The sequence below is a fragment of the Lolium perenne genome, chromosome 4, assembly GCF_019359855.2.
Source record: "Lolium perenne isolate Kyuss_39 chromosome 4, Kyuss_2.0, whole genome shotgun sequence".
Lineage (NCBI taxonomy): Eukaryota > Viridiplantae > Streptophyta > Magnoliopsida > Poales > Poaceae > Lolium > Lolium perenne.
The window spans coordinates 374,437,977-374,447,819 of NC_067247.2; positions in this window are offsets into that span (position 1 = coordinate 374,437,977).

Consider the following 9,843-nt stretch of genomic DNA (forward strand, 5'->3'; position numbering starts at 1 on the left):
TTAATCTAATTACTAATGAACTCCCACTTAATACAACATCCCTCATAGTTGTTGAGTGGTACACGATCCAAATCCACTACACCAAAACCGATCATCACGTGAGATGATGTAGCTTCAATGGTGAACATCAACATGTTGATCATATCATCCATATGACTCGTGTTCAACCTTTCGGTTTCTGTTGTCCCGAGGCCATGTCTGTACATGCTAGGCTCGTCAAGCAAACCCAAGTATTCCGCGTGTGCAACATGGCTTACACCCGTTGTTTGTGAACGTTGAGTCTATCACATCCGATCATCACGAGATGCTTCGAAACGACGAACTGTTGCAACGGTGCATACGAGGGGAGAACACTTTATTATCTTGATATTAATGTGAGGGATCATCTTATAATGCTACCGTCGCGATCTAAGCAAAATAAGATGCATAAAGGATTAACATCACATGCAATTCATATGTGATATGATATGGCCCTTTTGTCTTTGCGCCTTCGATCTTCATCTCAAAAGCACGGACATGATCTCCATCATCAACGGGCATGATCTCCATCATCGTCGGCGTAGCGTCAAGGTTCATGGCGCCGTCTTCATGGTTGTTCACCTCATGTAGCAACTATTACAACTACTTTGAAATACTACTCAACATGAAATTTAAAGACAACCATAAGGCTCCTGCCGGTTGCCACAATACAATAATGATCATCTCATACATATTCATCATCACATTATGGCCATATCACATCACCAAACCCTGCAAAAACAAGTTAGACGTCTCTAATTTGGTTTGCATATTTTACGTGGTTTAGGGTTTTCGAGAGAGATCTAATCTACCTACGAACATGAACCACAACGGTGATACTAATGTTGTCAATAGAAGAGTAAATTGAATCTTCACTATAGTAGGAGAGACAGACACCCGCAAAGCCTCTTATGCAATACAAGTTGCATGTCGAACGAGGAACAAGTCTCATGAACGCGGTCATGTAAAGTTAGTCCGAGCCGCTTCATCCCACTATGCCACAAAGATGCAAAGTACTCAAACTAAAGATAACATAAGCATCAACGCCCACAAACCATTGTGTTCTACTCGTGCAACCATCTATGCATAGACACGGCTCTGATACCACTGTTGGATAACGTTGCATAGAAAACAAAAATTTTCCTACCGCGAACACGAAATCCAAGCCAAGATGCAATCTAGAAGATGGTAGCAACGAGGGAATTATCGAGTCTCACCCTTGAAGAGATTCCAAAGCCTACAAGAGTAGGCTCTTGTTGCTGCGGTAGACGTTCACTTGCCGCTTGCAAAAGCGCGTAGAAGATCTTGATCACGATCGCTTCCGGCGCCACGAACGGGCAGCACCTCCGTACTCGGTCACACGTTCGGTTGTTGATGAAGACGACGTCCACCTCCCCGTTCCAGCGGGCAGCGGAAGTAGTAGCTCCTCTTGAATCCGACAGCACGACGGCGTGGTGTCGGTGGTGGTGGAGAAATCCGGCGGAGCTTCGCTTAAGCGTGCGGGATGTGGTGGAGGAGAGAGACCGCTAGGGTTTGGGGAGAGAGGGGGTTGGGCGCCGGCCCTCTAAGGGGTGCGGCCAAGGCTGAGCCAAAGAGTGGCTGCCCCCCTCCCTCTCCTCCTCATTATATAGGTGGAAGCCCCAAGAGTTCTAGTCCAAGTCTTCGAATAAGACCCCAACACTAAAACCTCCCATATGTGGGAAACCTACTCAAGGAGGGAGTCCTACCCAAGGTGGGACTCCCACCTTTCCTTGGTGGGGTGGCCGGCCACCATGGTGGGGAGTCCACTTGGGACTCCTCCTCCCTTAGGTTGGCCGGCCAAGGTGGGTGGAGTCCCTTTGGGACTCCACCTTCCATCCTTATTTCTTCCGGACTTTTCTAGAACCTTCCGTAGAACCTTCCGGATCATTTTAATTCACATAAAATGACTTCCCATATATGAATCTTATTCTCCGGACCATTCCGGAACTCCTCGTGATGTCCGGGATCTCATCCGGGACTCCGAACAAATATTCGAACTCCATTCCATATTCAAGTACTACCATTTCAACATCCAACTTTAAGTGTGTCACCCTACGGTTCGTGAACTATGTGGACATGGTTGAGTACTCACTCCGACCAATAACCAATAGCGGGATCTGGAGATCCATAATGACTCCCACATATTCAACGATGACTTTAGTGATCGAATGAATCATTCACATACGATACCAATTCCCTTTGTCACGCGATATTTTACTTGTCCGAGGTTTGATCTTCGGTATCACTCTATACCTTGTTCAACCTCGTCTCCTGACAAGTACTCTTTACTCGTACCGTGGTATGTGGTCTCTTATGAACTTATTCATATGCTTGCAAGACATTAGACGACATTCCACCGAGAGGGCCCAGAGTATATCTATCCGTCATCGGGATGGACAAATCCCACTGTTGATCCATATGCCTCAACTCATACTTTCCGGATACTTAATCCCACCTTTATAACCACCCATTTACGCAGTGGCGTTTGATGTAATCAAAGTACCTTTCCGGTATAAGTGATTTACATGATCTCATGGTCATAAGGACTAGGTAACTATGTATCGAAAGCTTTATAGCAAATAACTTAATGACGAGATCTTATGCTATGCTTAATTGGGTGTGTCCATTACATCATTCATATAATGATATAACCTTGTTATTAATAACATCCAATGTTCATGATTATGAAACTAATCATCTATTAATCAACAAGCTAGTTAAGAGGCATACTAGGGACTTCTTTGTTGTCTACATATCACACATGTACTAGTGTTTCGGTTAATACAATTATAGCATGATATATAAACATTTATCATAAACATAAAGATATAAATAATAACCACTTTATTATTGCCTCTAGGGCATATCTCCTTCACTTAGGCCGGCGGCCAAGATGGGAAAAGGGGGATGCCCCCCCAAGTTGACCCCCCTAGGGTTTTGGGGAAACCCTAGGGGTTGGCCGGCTTGGGCCTTGAGGCTTGGTGCGCCTGGCCCATTAGGGCTGGGCAGCACCCCCTCGGCCCATGTGCGCCCCTCTAGGTCGTGGGCCCCATGGTGGACCCCTCCGGAACCTTCTAGAACCTTCCAGTCTTTCACCGGAAAAATTCCGAACTTTTCCGAAACCTAGAAATCAACTTCCCTTATATGAATCTTATTCTCCGGACCATTCCGGACCTTCTCGTGATGTCCTGGATCCCATCCGAGACTCCGAACAAACTTTGTCTCCATACCATATTCCAAATCTACTTATGCGACATCGAACCTTAAGCGCGTCACCCTACGGTTCGTGAACTATGCAGACATGGTCGAGACTCCTCTCCGAGCAATAACCAATAGCGGGATCTGGAGATCCATAATGGCTCCCACATATTCAACGATGACTTAGTGATCGATTGAACCATTTACATACGAAGCCGATTCCCTTTGTCACGCGATATTTTACTTGTCTGAGGTTCGATCATCGGTATCTCCATACCTTGTTCAACCTCATTACCGACAAGTAATCTTTACTCGTACCGTGGTATGTCATCTCTTATGATCCAATCATATGCTTGCAAGCTAATCAGATGACATTCCACCGAGAGGGCCCAGAGAATATCTATCCGTCATCAGGATGGACAAATCCCCCTATTGATCCATATGCCTCAACTCACACTTTCCGAATACTTAATCCCATCTTTATAACCACCCATTTACGCAATGACGTTTGATGTAATCAAATTACCCTTCCGGTGTAAGTGATTTACATGATCTCTTGGTCGAAGGACTTAGGCAACTATGTGTCGAAAGCTTATAGCAAATTGAACTTAATGACTTGATCTTATGGTACACTCATTTGGGTGTATGTCCATTATATCATTCACCCAATGACATAACCTTGTTATTAATAACATCCAATGTTCATGATCACGAAACCATGATCATGCATTAATCAACAAGCTAGTTATACAAGAGGCTTACTAGGGACTCCTTTTTGTTTACATAACACACATGTATCAATGTTTCGGTTAATACAATTATAGCAGGGGATGTAAACATTTATCATGAACACTAAGATATAACAATAACTAATTTATTATTGCCTCTTGGGCATATCTCCAACACTTTGATGTCAAGACATCAACCATGCTAAATGTGCATGGTTCTTTAAGGAGGATTTAAAGCTCATTATGCATAGGGATAAGCCTAGCTTGGAAGAAGGAATGCAACAATGGCTTTAAACTTTGTAATTTTACTTTATAGAACATTGTAGCACCCACTTGTATATATTTTATAAATGAAAATTACCATATTAGGAAGTTTTCCAGATTGTTTTTCTGTGGAAAAATCATATCAATTGTGAGAGTGCCCATTTCACTCTCATCTTCTATGCTCTTGTTTCACATACATGGGAACATCAACAACATCAAATATATCTATGTTTTTTTTTTGTATTTTCGTGAACTGATATTGATTTTCTATGGCTCTCCCTTTTTACCACCAAAAGATTATCATTCATGGAGTTTGAGATGGACCACATGAAGGTGAGAATATTTTTTAGGGATGCATCGTGTGGGACATGTTGAGAAAATTTAGAATGATTTATGTTAAGGAAATTGCATTTTGAGTAATGAATTCAGTTATGATATACCCGATGTGTGCAATTGCACAAGTTTTTTGAAGCACAATTTCATGGAATTATTCTTCCGGTTGTATATCATCCCAGCAAGGTGTTGTGGTGAGTGCTTTAATATATGATTGTTTCGGTCACACCAAGGTGTCACAATTTCAAGTAAATTGGCCGCATGCAATTAAATTGACGTGAAACTACATTATTCGTTGAAAGATTGATAGAGTAAAAGCTGCAAGAAATAAATAACATAAAAGCGAATCTTGAAATTAAACATTTGTTGTCTTCAATGAAGAAGTTGAACATGTAGAGATTCAGTTCATGGTGATAGTGAGTGTTTCTCTAAAATAAAATGTGATAAATATGTTAGGAATATGCCCATAGGCAATCATGTGTGATGTAATTCTCAATATATTCATTATTAAGTTGTCATTGTATGAATATCTGATATGCATCATTGAATATCTGATTCGATTGTGAAAGTGTGTATTCATGTTGTTAATACTAGATTGTGCTTAGTCATCGAAGTTGTGATGGACACATAACTTAGACTAATGTGTACGTCGGTTGATGACTCGGTTCCACTTGTCATGGGCATGGTGATGCTATTCCGACTTACACGGATTCGGCTAAAGAGTTTAGCATGAGTTGGACAGACTCATATTGAGATACAACGAACAAGTCGTTATTTGTATGTCTCAATCATTGTAATCCTTAGGCGTGAGTTTGTCGCATGATGCATTGTGGATGAACCGGCTTAGGTTCTGTCAAGCGTTGTTCCGTAACAGGATAATTGTAAATTAAGGCAGGGTTCAGGCCAGCTAAGAAGCAAGCTGCGTGACATGGATAACCAAGATGGGATTTTGCCCCTCCAACTGGAGAGATATTCTCTAGGCCCTCTCGACTGATATGATTCGGAAAGCATGGTCATGCACGACTCGGTTAAGTGTTAATCAAGGCGATCGACTAAGTTTTAGTCGGGTGAATCATATATCACAGATCGAGAAGAGAGTTGAGCTATTAAAGGGGTGGCGATGATTCGCCTATAGCTCGACAAGGTATATCGTGAGGCAAAAGGGACTCAGACGTAAGTCGCATTGGAAAGGCATGTCGTCATGACACTAAGGGACTTGGGAGTCGGCACATTCTGCTAGGAGCCGCTACCGACTGATCGATTGAGAGTGAGACTCCAATCGTGTCCAAGTCGCTATGGGCATGTGGGGTCACACACTTAAGAGTGGGAGCAAGCAGTTTGGGTTGAACCTGAATTGGACACTGGCTGAATCCATGATTTGGATTCGCGGTGATTAGAGTAAGTGAATTAATGGCTGGGCCAAAATCGTTGATTAAGCCCACTGTCACTCCACAAGTGTTGTGGAGCGAGAGCTCACTATCACCCTCTATATATGTGGGGCGTAGGTGATGTCTACGCACACTTCTATTCCTGTAGACAGTGTTGGGCCTCCAAGAGCAGAGGTTTGTAGAACAGCAACAAGTTTCCCTTAAGTGAATCACCCAAGGTTTATCGAACTCAGGGAGGTAGAGGTCAGAGATATTCCTCTCAAGCAACCCTGCAATTAAGATACAAGAAGTCTCTTGTGTCCCCAACACACCGAATACACTTGTCAAATGTATAGGTGCACAAAGGAAGATATAAGTTTCAGCGGTTGCTTTCAACTTCAACATGTTTATCTCATAGATATATCTCATGGATAATTGTCAACTCAAAGTAATATGATGAATGCAAATAAGCAAGTATGTAGGAATCAATGCACACAGTTGACACAAGTGTTTGCTCCTAAGATAGAAGGGGATAGGTAAACTGACACAACATAAAGTAAAAGAAAGGCCCTTCGCAGAGGGAAGCATGGATTACTATTTTTGTGCTAGAGCTTTTATTTTAAAAACATAGAAACAATTTTGTCAACGGTAGTAATAATTCATATGTGTTATGTATAAGACATCCTATAAGTTGCAAGCCTCACGCATAGAATACCAATAGTGCTCGCACCTTGTCCTAATTAGCTTGGATTAACACGGATTATCATTGCATAACATATGTTTCAACCAAGTGTCACAAAGGGGTACCTCTATGCCGCCTCTACAAAGGTCCAAGGAGATAGATCGCATTTGATTTCTCGTTTTTGATAGATCTCAACTAAGGACATCCATACCGGGACAACATAGAAAAAAGGTAATGGACTCCTCTTTAATGTATAAGCATTCAACAACAGATAATATTCTCATAAGAGATTGAGGATTAATGTCCAAACTGAAACTTCCACCATGATTCATGGCTTTAGTTAGCGGCCCAATGTTCTTCTCTAACAATATGCATACTCAAACCATTTGATCATGATAAATCTCCCTTACTTCAGACAAGACGAACATGCATAGCAACTCACATGATATTCAACAAAGGTGTAAAAAGTTGATGGCGTCCCCAGAAACATGGTTACCGCTCAACAAGCAACTTATAAGAAATAGGATACATAAGCTACATATTCTTTACCACAATAGTTTTTAAGGCTATTTTCCCATGAGCTATATATTGCAAAGACAAGGAATGAAATTTTAAAGGTAGCACTCAAGCAATTTACTTTGGAATGGCAGAGAAATACCACATAGTAGGTAGGTATGTTGGACACAAATGGCATAGGTTTTGGCTCAAGGTTTTGGATGCACGAGAAGAATTCCCTCTCAGTACAAGGCTTTGGCTAGCAAGGTTGTTTGTAAGCAAACACAAGTATGAACCGGTACAGCAAAACTTACATCAGAACATATTGCAAGCATTATAAGACTCTACACTGCCTTCCTTGTTGTTCAAACACCTTAACCAGAAAATATCTAGACTCTAGAGAGACCAATCATGCAAACCAAATTTTAACAAGCTCTATGTAGTTTTTCATTAATAGGTGCAAAGTACATGATGAAAGAGTTTAAACATGATCTATTGAGCAAAACAATTGCCAAGTATCAAATTATTCAAGACAATATACCAATTACCACATGAAGCATTTCCTGTTTCCAACCAAATAGCAATTAACGAAGCGGTTTTCAACTCCGCCATGAACAATAAAAGTAAAAGCGAAGAACACTAGTGTTCATATGAAAAAGCGGAGCGTGTCTCTCTCCCACACAAGCATGAATTTATTCAGAGAATGAAAATAACAAAACAAAAATAAAAACACACAGACGCTCCAAGTAAAGTACATAAGATGTGACTGAATAAAAATATAGTTTCACTAGAGGTGACCTGATAAGTTGTCGATGAAGAAGGGGATGCCTTGGGCATCCCCAAGCTTAGATGCTTGAGTCTTCTTGAAATATGCAGGGATGAACCACGGGGGCATCCCCAAGCTTAGACTTTTCACTCTTCTTGATCATATTGTATCATCCTCCTCTCATGATCCTTGAAAACTTCCTCCACACCAAACTCGAAACAAACTCATTAGAGGGTTAGTGCATAATCAAAAATTCACATGTTCAGAGGTAACACAATCATTCTTAACACTTCTGGACATTTCCCAAAGCTACTGGAAGTTAATGGAACAAAGAAATCCATTCAACATAGCAAAAGAGGCAATGCGAAATAAAAGGCAGAATCTGTCAAAACAGAACAGTCCGTAAAGAAGAATTTTTCTGGGGCACTTAACTTGCTCAGATGAAAAAGCTCAAATTTAATGAAAGTTGCGTACATATCTGAGGATCACGCACGTAAATTGACAGATTTTTCTGAGTTACCTACAGACGGGGCTGCTCAATTTCGTGACAGTAAGAAATCTGTTTCTGCGCAGTAATCCAAATATAGTATCAACCCTACTATCAAAGACTTTACTTGGCACAACAATGCAATAAAATAAAGATAAGGAGAGGTTGATACAGTAGTAACAATTTCCAAGACTCAACAAAACAGTAGCAAAATAAAAACATGGGTTATCTCCCAAGAAGTGCTTTCTTTATAGCCATTAAGATGGGCTCAGCAATTTTAATGATGCTCACGCAAGTAATAAGAGTTGAAGCAAAAGAGAGCATCAAAAGAAAATAAGAAACACTTTTAAGTCTAACCCACTTCCTATGAAAAGGAATCTTGTAAATAAACAAGTTATTGTAGCATAATGCAACAAGCATAGAAAGGCAACACAAGCGCAACTTCAAGATTCTCAACACAAAGAGGGGAAACTTAATATTATTAAGATGCAAATAACCATGTTTCCCTCTCTCATAATAACTTTCAGTAGCATCATGAACAAACTCAACAATATAACTATCACATAAAACATTCTTATCATGAGCTACATGCATAAAATTATTACTCTCCACATAAGCATAATCAATTTTATTAGTAATAGTGGGAGTAAAACTATCACAACCATCATTGTAATTATCATAAATTTCAGGCATGGTATAATCATAATAAACTTTATCCTCCATAGTAGGTGGCACCAAAATACCACTATCATTATAATCATCATAAATAGGAGGTAAAGTATCATCAAAGAAAATTTTCTCCTCAAAACTTGGGGGACTAAAAATATCATGCTCATCAAAACCAGCTTCCCCAAGCTTAGAATTTTCCATAGCATTAGCAACAATGGTGTTCAAAGCATTCATACTAATAACATTCCCATTATCATGCATATAAAGTTCCATGGGTTTTTTTAATTTTCTCTTCAAACACCTCATGTCCTAACTCAAGATAAATATTATAAAGATCTCTATTTTTGTTGTTGTTTTCCATTAAGCCTAACTAGTGAAAACAAGAAACAAAAAGATATAATTGCAGGATCTAAAGGAAATACCTTCGAGCACTCACACACCGGCAACAGTGCTAGGAAATAGCTTAGTAGTCGGAGGATGTGAATACCTTTTACCTTACCTCCCCGGCAACGGCGCCAGAAAAATAGCTTGTTGCCGTGGGAGGCAATTCTCTGTGGTGTAACTTTTCTTTCGATCCCCGGCAACGGCGCCAGAAAATAGCTTGATGTCTACGCACGCTTCTATTCCTGTAGACAGTGTTGGGCCTCCAAGAGCAGAGGTTTGTAGAACAGCAGCAAGTTTTCCCTTAAGTGGATCACCCAAGGTTTATCGAACTCAGGGAGGAAGAGGTCAAAGATATCCCTCTCAAGCAACCCTGCAATCACGATACAAGAAGTCTCTTGTGTCCCCAACACACCTAATACACTTGTCAGATG